The sequence below is a fragment of the Benincasa hispida genome, chromosome 3 (assembly GCF_027475165.1).
Source record: "Benincasa hispida cultivar pf3 chromosome 3, pf3_genome.v1.1, whole genome shotgun sequence".
NCBI classification, from domain to species: Eukaryota; Viridiplantae; Streptophyta; class Magnoliopsida; order Cucurbitales; family Cucurbitaceae; genus Benincasa; species Benincasa hispida.
The window spans coordinates 31,614,845-31,622,896 of NC_143480.1; the positions used below are offsets into that span (position 1 = coordinate 31,614,845).

The 8,052-nt window shown below is 34.3% G+C and overlaps 1 non-coding gene across 1 annotated transcript; it reads right to left on the bottom strand.

Annotated features, from left to right (window-relative positions):
• Nucleotides 1-460: 460 nt before the first annotated feature.
• On the bottom strand, nucleotides 461-534 carry TRNAT-AGU (transfer RNA threonine (anticodon AGU)). The gene has a single exon. It is a non-coding gene; the product is annotated as a tRNA-Thr (tRNA).
• Between the last annotated feature and the right edge of the window lie 7,518 nt (nucleotides 535-8,052).

Consider the following 8,052-nt stretch of genomic DNA (forward strand, 5'->3'; position numbering starts at 1 on the left):
CCTCGTCACTAGTATATGTGTATAAGTTTGTCAATATTAACATAGCTTACATTGGGGAGATACTTTGTTTTATTTTTTCGATTTTGGAGCTAACTGAATTGATTGAGTCTATAAAATAGAAAACCAAACCGATGACTAATAAAGAAAAAAATCGACGGTTCAAATTTTATTTTTAATATTGCTTGCACCAAAATAAAAATACAAAAAATGTTATATATATACCATTGTTCAGTTTAGTTTAGTTTTGATGGATTTTTTCAATAAAACAAATTCATAAATCAATAATTTTTTGTTTTCTTTAAAAACAAAATAATATGTTCCATTTTACACCCAAAAAAACATACCAAACCACATATCAACTCATACTTACGTAACAAAAAGGAACAAAAAGCATGAAACTGTCAAATATCAAATAAGAAAAAAGAAAACTTTTATATATTTAAATAACAGAAAATAAAGTTGCTCTCGTTGAGAGTCGAACTCAAGACCTCCCGCTTACTAAACAGGTGCTCTAACCAACTGAGCTACGAGAGCAGATGCTAATAAGGGTGTGTATTTTATATTTTATAGATTAACTAAAAGTTAGATTTTGCTTTTCATATTTATCTTTGGTCACTAAGTACTACGCGGAAGAAAGAAAACCCTCCCCAAGATTTTAATGATTTTGAGATAATTTTGTTTTGATCCTTATCAATGATGTAATAAGTGTCGAGGGTTGAACAAGGCAAGGTGTATAATTTACTGGCAGACTTAAGTTCTTAGAGTACTAAGAGAAAGCATAAGAGGGTGTGCCTCCCTAAAAGAAAAAGTTAGTGTCATCGCTTGGATCAACTAGCCGATTTGGTGAATATATACCAATAGAGAAATAACCCAACTATATACGATCTGACATACCCTACATCTAACATCCCGAGTTCTAGTTAAATTTAACTTAATTTTCTTAAATTATTGAATTTTTATGTCATTTAATTTTAAAATTTCTTAGGCCAAAATTTAGATAATTGAATTATTTTGATTGGTTCGACTTTAATTTAGGGGATTGAATTCGAGATTTTGAAGCCTTTCTAGCAGGTTGTCCAACACTTGGCGATTCTAAAAGATTTGGGTAAGTTATTTGGAGATCGTTGGAGTGAATTTTGTATGTTTTAGAATTGGCCCCAAAGATTGAAATTGAATGATTGTGTTTTGCATTACGGACCTTGATCCAAAACTTCCAAATCGAGAAGGGGATTATTTTATCTATTATTTAAACTTAAGCTTTGAAGTAAGTGATATTATATCGGGTGCCCTCATGCCAAGCACCCTAGTTCAGATGTATTATGACATTAATTGGATTTGGTAGCATGTTACCCATTCGATGCATGAAATTGATGAGGATTATGAGTAGGTTGCAGTTATGTATTATGTTATGATTTATGTTGTGTGACCTCATAAGAAATTTTGTATGTGACGCATGTTAGACCAATAGAGGTGTTACACTGGCTCGCCTTGATGCATGGTTTTTTAAGGACTGTAAGGTCCGATGTAGAAGTGTGAATCGTGTCCCAATTTTAAATTTTTACAGGGAATTAGAATTTAGAAGAACATTATGCATAGTCATAGATTTTACAGTATGCATCTAAAGAGAAGAAGAAGAGTTATATCACTTACCCTTGAAGAACATTATGCATAGTCACAGATTTTATAGAAGAACACTTACCCTTGAAGAACCGAATCCTCATGAACCTCCTCCTTCCGGTCATAAAAAATTCTCATAACGCAAACACCCAAAAAAACTCACAGCAATCACCAAATCACTATTTGGTTGGACACCACCACAAGAAAGTCTTTTGTATTATTCTTAGGGATTGATAATTACAGGAGGTATGGACTTTGTTGATTTTGGGAGATGGAGAGGATTTGAGAGGAGATGAATTTTTCTGTGTTTCCGAGAGAGATTACTGAGAGATCAAGACCAGAGAGTAACCAGTAGACCTTCTCTGCGTGAAAAGCAAGAGGAAGAAGAAGATCTCTTATAACCTCTCATTCTAACATACGTGATTAGGGAAAAACCAAAGGAAGGAGTTATAATTCCCTTCTTTCATAAATTCAAATTAAGTTAAAACTATTCTAATTTAATTAAAAATATATAATCATATAATAACCACTTTATTAATATATATATATATATATATATATATATATATATGTACACACACTATATATTATATCTAAAATAACATATAACCTATAGTTTTTAAATTTTATCAAATACAATGTAACCAATAGTTTGAATTCTCTATATTATTTATGACATTTAATATAAATCAAATTCATATTAAAATTAATTATATAAATCTTATCCAGATAATTAGTGTTTGAATCATATTCAAATATTTAATTCATCTTAAAAAAAACTTTATATTATAATGTATCAAATGTATTATATTAATTATATATGATATAATTAATTTTAAATAATCATATCATATATAATTAATTTCCTCGATTAATTTGAACAATTCAAATTAATCCAAAATTAATTCTCAATAATCCATGTTGAACTACAAAGAGGACCTTATGGACCTATAGATTGAAGTTCCAATGGTACTGGATAATTAATTAAACTCCTTTAATATTAATTATCCAACATCCATTAACAGTCAGCTACTCTACTAAAAACCAACATTTGCACTCTTCATACTACAAATATATTTCAGTGTCCATTGGATATAACCAGTCAACAATGTGATGACCGTTCACAAATTACTCGTAAGTACAGTTGAGCCAAAATTACTGTTTTGCTATTGTTGTTACATCTAACTCCATCAATGCCACTGATCCCTCTAATGAACAATAAGTCATAATTCAACTATAACCAGACCTTTCTCAAGCCAAGAGAGGGTATGGCGCCACATTCTTCAAGCCCCAGAATCAACGCTTAAGGGAACAATTTATCTGTTTATCCCGACATCAGGGAAGGAGTGAATTTCATCTTGTATAGCTGTGTTCTCAACTCCCTAATCGGACGAATACCCAAAATAGTCGGCATATTGAGTCGGTGATCTGCCACTCTCACCCATACAAATCAAAGGACCGGCTTTATATGCAAAAGTTCACAACTCACTTAGGATTCAGATCATGTCACCTATGGTCATCCTGGTGAAATGTAAGTCTCTACTATTAACGGCGCTATATAATGAGACTATTCATTTCGTGATCGAGTCTTATATTAAAGGGTTTTGTATAGAACGCCACTGCTTATATGTCTCTACATGAATGATCAGAATCATATCATTTGATAGGCCCATTTATTTGTTACGACTTCGTGAATCAACAGGTTCACTTTCATGTTTTATTTGATGGTGTGCCATCGGGCCACTAGACATGCATGTCAGGACGAGATAGGTTATCCCCCCTAGTTAGCCATTCAGGAACAACTTCAGTATGTATGTCCCATTAACCCCAGGCATTCAAAACATGTGATTGCATAGCCTGATCCTAATGGGGTCACTTATAAAGTATTTTATACTCATCCTTTATGTTTACATGTTTTTCAAGTAAGGCCAAGGATACTCAAGCGACTAATAAGAGGAATCCATGATAGTATCAAAAGGACTAGACAGACAACTTTTGCATATGAGTTCTTGTGTTGTTTTTATGGTTTACTATCTTCTTTTCATAAACATGGTTTTTTATAGAGTTTAGTATTAACGATTTTCTTTCGGTAAATTTTCTTAATTTAAAATTTATGTTTTTGGAGCACCCCAACTCAGAATGTTATGAAATATTAAGTAGAAAGTTTGATTTTAATTCTTTATTTAATCAACCAATCTTTTCATGTTTTTAATGCAAATGTCTATGTACGAGTTTATGTATGCATTAGGTAACAACCCTATTAAATGTCTTAAAAAGTCGGGCCGTTACACTACAACCTCAAGCTCTAGAAACACTCTTGACATCATCAAAGTTTCATGTAACTAGAGGCGAGTGTTAGATGAAGGGCCTATAAATAGTTGCACTCAACGACTCCCAAAGGAAGAAGAGTATGTCATCCCTAAATGAGAGCTCTGGCATTGCTTCTTTGTGCTTAACTGAACTATACAATCTTTGTACTAACTTAGGCATCGAAGTATAGTAAGTTTGACATGAAACTGATGTGAGGATCTCTTATGCAGATTAGCTTGAAAAGTGAGACCAGACCAAAGAAGTGAGTCGATGTCAAGCCTATGAGAGCCCACAACAACAATAAACCAAAAGAAATCCGAGCGACAACAATAAAAAAATAATAATAACATAGGTACTTTATTCACTTATTTTATAAAGCAAATGCTTTGTCTCATATATGTTTGAGTTCACGTTATTATTATTAGTTTTGTGAAGGAAATATATAATGTCTTTGTTCTTATACAGAATTTGACTAAGAATCAAAATGTTTTTAATAGAAGTTGAATCATAGAACTTTTATTATATCCACGAGTTCGACCAATTCACTAGACAACCCACCTAATCCTACAATATTAAGGTGTCCGAGAAAACTCATAGAAAATTAAATCTTAGTGGTTGTTTGGGGCGTTGAGTTGAGATAGGATGTCTAAAGTTCATATGTCTGTGTCTGGGATGTAGAATTATTTGATTTGAGTTCATATATCTGTGCTTGTGGTGTATAATTGAGTTCATATGTCTGGGTATCTGATGCAGTTTTTTGAACTTTAAATAATATGCTTTTATGATTGCTATTTTTGTTTTGAAAATTTTTTTATTCAATAATTCTACCTATCTTTGTTTGAATAAAATATGGATTATAACTTTTTTCTTTTAATTTTTAAAACTTTTCTTTCTTTTTTTCTTTTTAAGGCAATGAACAACAATTAACTCATTACATTTCTTGTAGAAATATGATTAAATAAAATGAGAAACTAAAGCGAAATCAAAACTTTTGATTCTAGCTAATTTTTTTCCATGAATTTCATTATCATCTTTTTCTTTTTCTTTTTCTTCCTATTGCTGCTCTATATTTTTTAATATGTCATGAAATTTTTTTTAATTAAATCTCCCCCATCATCGTAACAGCCAATAGAATGTCATCACATTTATTTAACAGTTTCACTTTCATTTCCTCTAAATTTGTAGGATCATCATAGAACAAATCTCTATTTTTCACTAATTCTTGCTGGAACAAATCTCTTTTGTTAAATAAATGTCATCACATTTATTTAACAGTTTCACTTTCATTTCCTCTAAATTTGTAGGATCATCATAGAACAAATCTTTATTTTTCACTAATTCTTGCTGGAAAATGTTTCAGGAAATTCTTCTTTTCATTTTATGGTTTTCTTTGTTATATGTTACATACATACTTTTGTCTAAATATTCTTAACACTCATTTGATATGTGAATTCATTACATATAAATATTACACTAAATGTAGAAAAAATAATATTTTTTTATATAATCAACAACCCTACAACATACTTTAACAGACATTAGTCTTATAATAGTCGGAAATGGTTGTTGAAGTTGATTATCGAACATGCAGAAGTCGGGCTATCGTATAGACGACCGCATGCAGAGAACTTCTCCATCGCAAACACGAACGCATACGATCAACACATTGGTGTTGCGGTAATCAACCGCATGCATCCATCGCATAGGAGTTGCAATCGTCAAGCGATTGTGGTCATCGTGTGGAAGTTGCGGTAACCAAGCGATTGTGGTCATTTCAAGATTGCGGCTACACGATGATAACCATAATGGCAGGATTACCGCAAGGTTGGTGGAATGGAAGCATCAACGCATATCTCGAGAAAATCAAAAGATGATGTTGACATTTCACCTACCACGCCGTTAGCAGCCGAAATTCACAAAAGGATCAACGCACCGCTAATGTCAAAATCAGAGCATGTCCATTAATGCTGTCGGCGATCAAGCTCTATAAATAGAAGCCACTGAGCAAAATTTCAATTGATCCAAGGTTTTCATCCAAGGTTCCCTACCTTCGGATGGATTCTTGTGATCCGTACTAATGCGTTAGAAGAAAGCTTGAGAGTTCATCTGCTTCATCCATTCTGAGTGACGACGGAGCCTTCGTCGGAGTTAGATCTCGAGAGAGTCAGCTCCACCGCCCTTCCATGGTAACACCGGCAGCCTTGAACACATCTGCTGGAAGCAAGACATTGCTTCCAGCTGGTCCTTTCATTTTCTCTTCTTTTCTAATATTGTATTGTATTACATTTTGGATTAAAAAATTAATGCATTTCTGTGTTTCCTTCGATTCCATCTCCATCTTTCTTTACTTAGCACCTTTAACATTCATTGTATCACTTAGTGAGACTGTTAGAGTATCACATACTTAATCATGCGGCATAGGAATATGAAGCATGTAGCAAACCACCGGTAGGTGTGCGTTGCGTGAGTATTGTGAAAAAACCTTATTTGCTTAGTGTGAAGCTGTAGCAACGCCTGTTTATAAACTAAATCTAAGTCTCGGGATAGCAGATTGGATCGCATAAGCAAGAATGGAGAACTTAGAAATAAGCTCTATTTGCTATTACACAGCATATGCACCCTACGAAGAGGATATTGCATGCGTCCAAGAAGTAGGATATGTGGTATGCGGTCATCCCGACATTTCACATATACATCGCATACATCCTAGAGTTAGGCTCAAGTGTGTGTAGCATGATCGCATAGCTTGCGTTGGCTGAGGTTTCTCTTGCGGTCAATCTTAAGGGTTACGATGAAGACATCCTCACATTTTATCTGTTTTCCATCCATTTACTACGCATCAACAGTTGTCGTGTTTCTACCTCTCATTCATACTTCTCATTACGTTGTCTGTTAGTTAGGAGTAGTAGTAATTTATAGCTTACACCCTTCCATCATTCTTTTATTCAATCGTTGCATACACATCACCACATAGCATTTAGTTACAAGTCCTTGAGTTCGACCTCGGATCACCCGAGAAACTTGTGTTCGCGTTATATTTGGCGTGAGCGAAAGAAAACTTGTGACGGAAATGCATGGTCATCGCATACATTCGTTAACGCATAGTTTCATTCCAACACATGACCATCGACGCATGAGAATCAACGCATACCTTAAGATATGCATCGCATATTGCGTCGCTCTAATTTTAGTCATCAAGTTTTGGCGTCGTTGTTGAGGACTTGGCAGTTAATTGTTTGTTAAGTTTTGTGTGTCTGCAGGCAACATTTTTATCTTGGGAGTATTGTAGCTTGTGCGACCAAGTTGCAACCAATATTAAAGTGTAGGTAATGCGCCGAAAGCCAGTATTGACCCCAAGATAGGAGGGCAATCAATCGCATGAGCTAAAGGTAATTCTAAGCACAGGACAGCCGCATACTCCCAACAATTGCCAGAAGTTCCAATGGTCAGGGTAAGCTCTTTGACCAAAGCAGTTGAGAACAATCTCCTGCATGTAAGACTCTTTGCGGTGACAAAACTCCAATTTCTCCAAGGACGTCTTCTACTCTATCTTTACCTTGCTTTCTTAAGTTTAATTTATTTTTATTTTTATTTTATTGCTATTTTGGATATGCGGCTGCTTCCTTGGTTGTGGTGCCTTTACTCCTTGTAGGTGCGCCAATAATTCTCCTCGGTGCACAGTTACAATGGAAGAATTCCCTCCATTCTTCAATGCATGGCTTCGATCGCTGGATTCCAACGCATGATCACATGCGTTATTCCACCTAAGGTTCTTTCTTGTAATCCTTTATGCATTATTCTTTTGAAATTCTCCTTGTCTGATTGCGTTCTTTTGCGATGCATCTATGATGGTATGTATAATTCACCGCATCTGCTAACTAAGCATCGCAAGGCACTCCCTACTTTTAATAGCTTCTTCAATTTTTTAAAGTCTTAAGTTTTATATGCAAACCTTCACTCAAACATTGGTTACCGCAATCCTGTTAAGTTTATTTTTAGCTTTGCGGTGAGAACGCTGCCAACCTCTAAGTTTGGGGGTGGCAGCGGTCTCGAAGAATTACGTTCATTACATTGTGGTCATTTTAAAAAAAATGAGAATAACAACTCCACTGTCAATGCAATGGA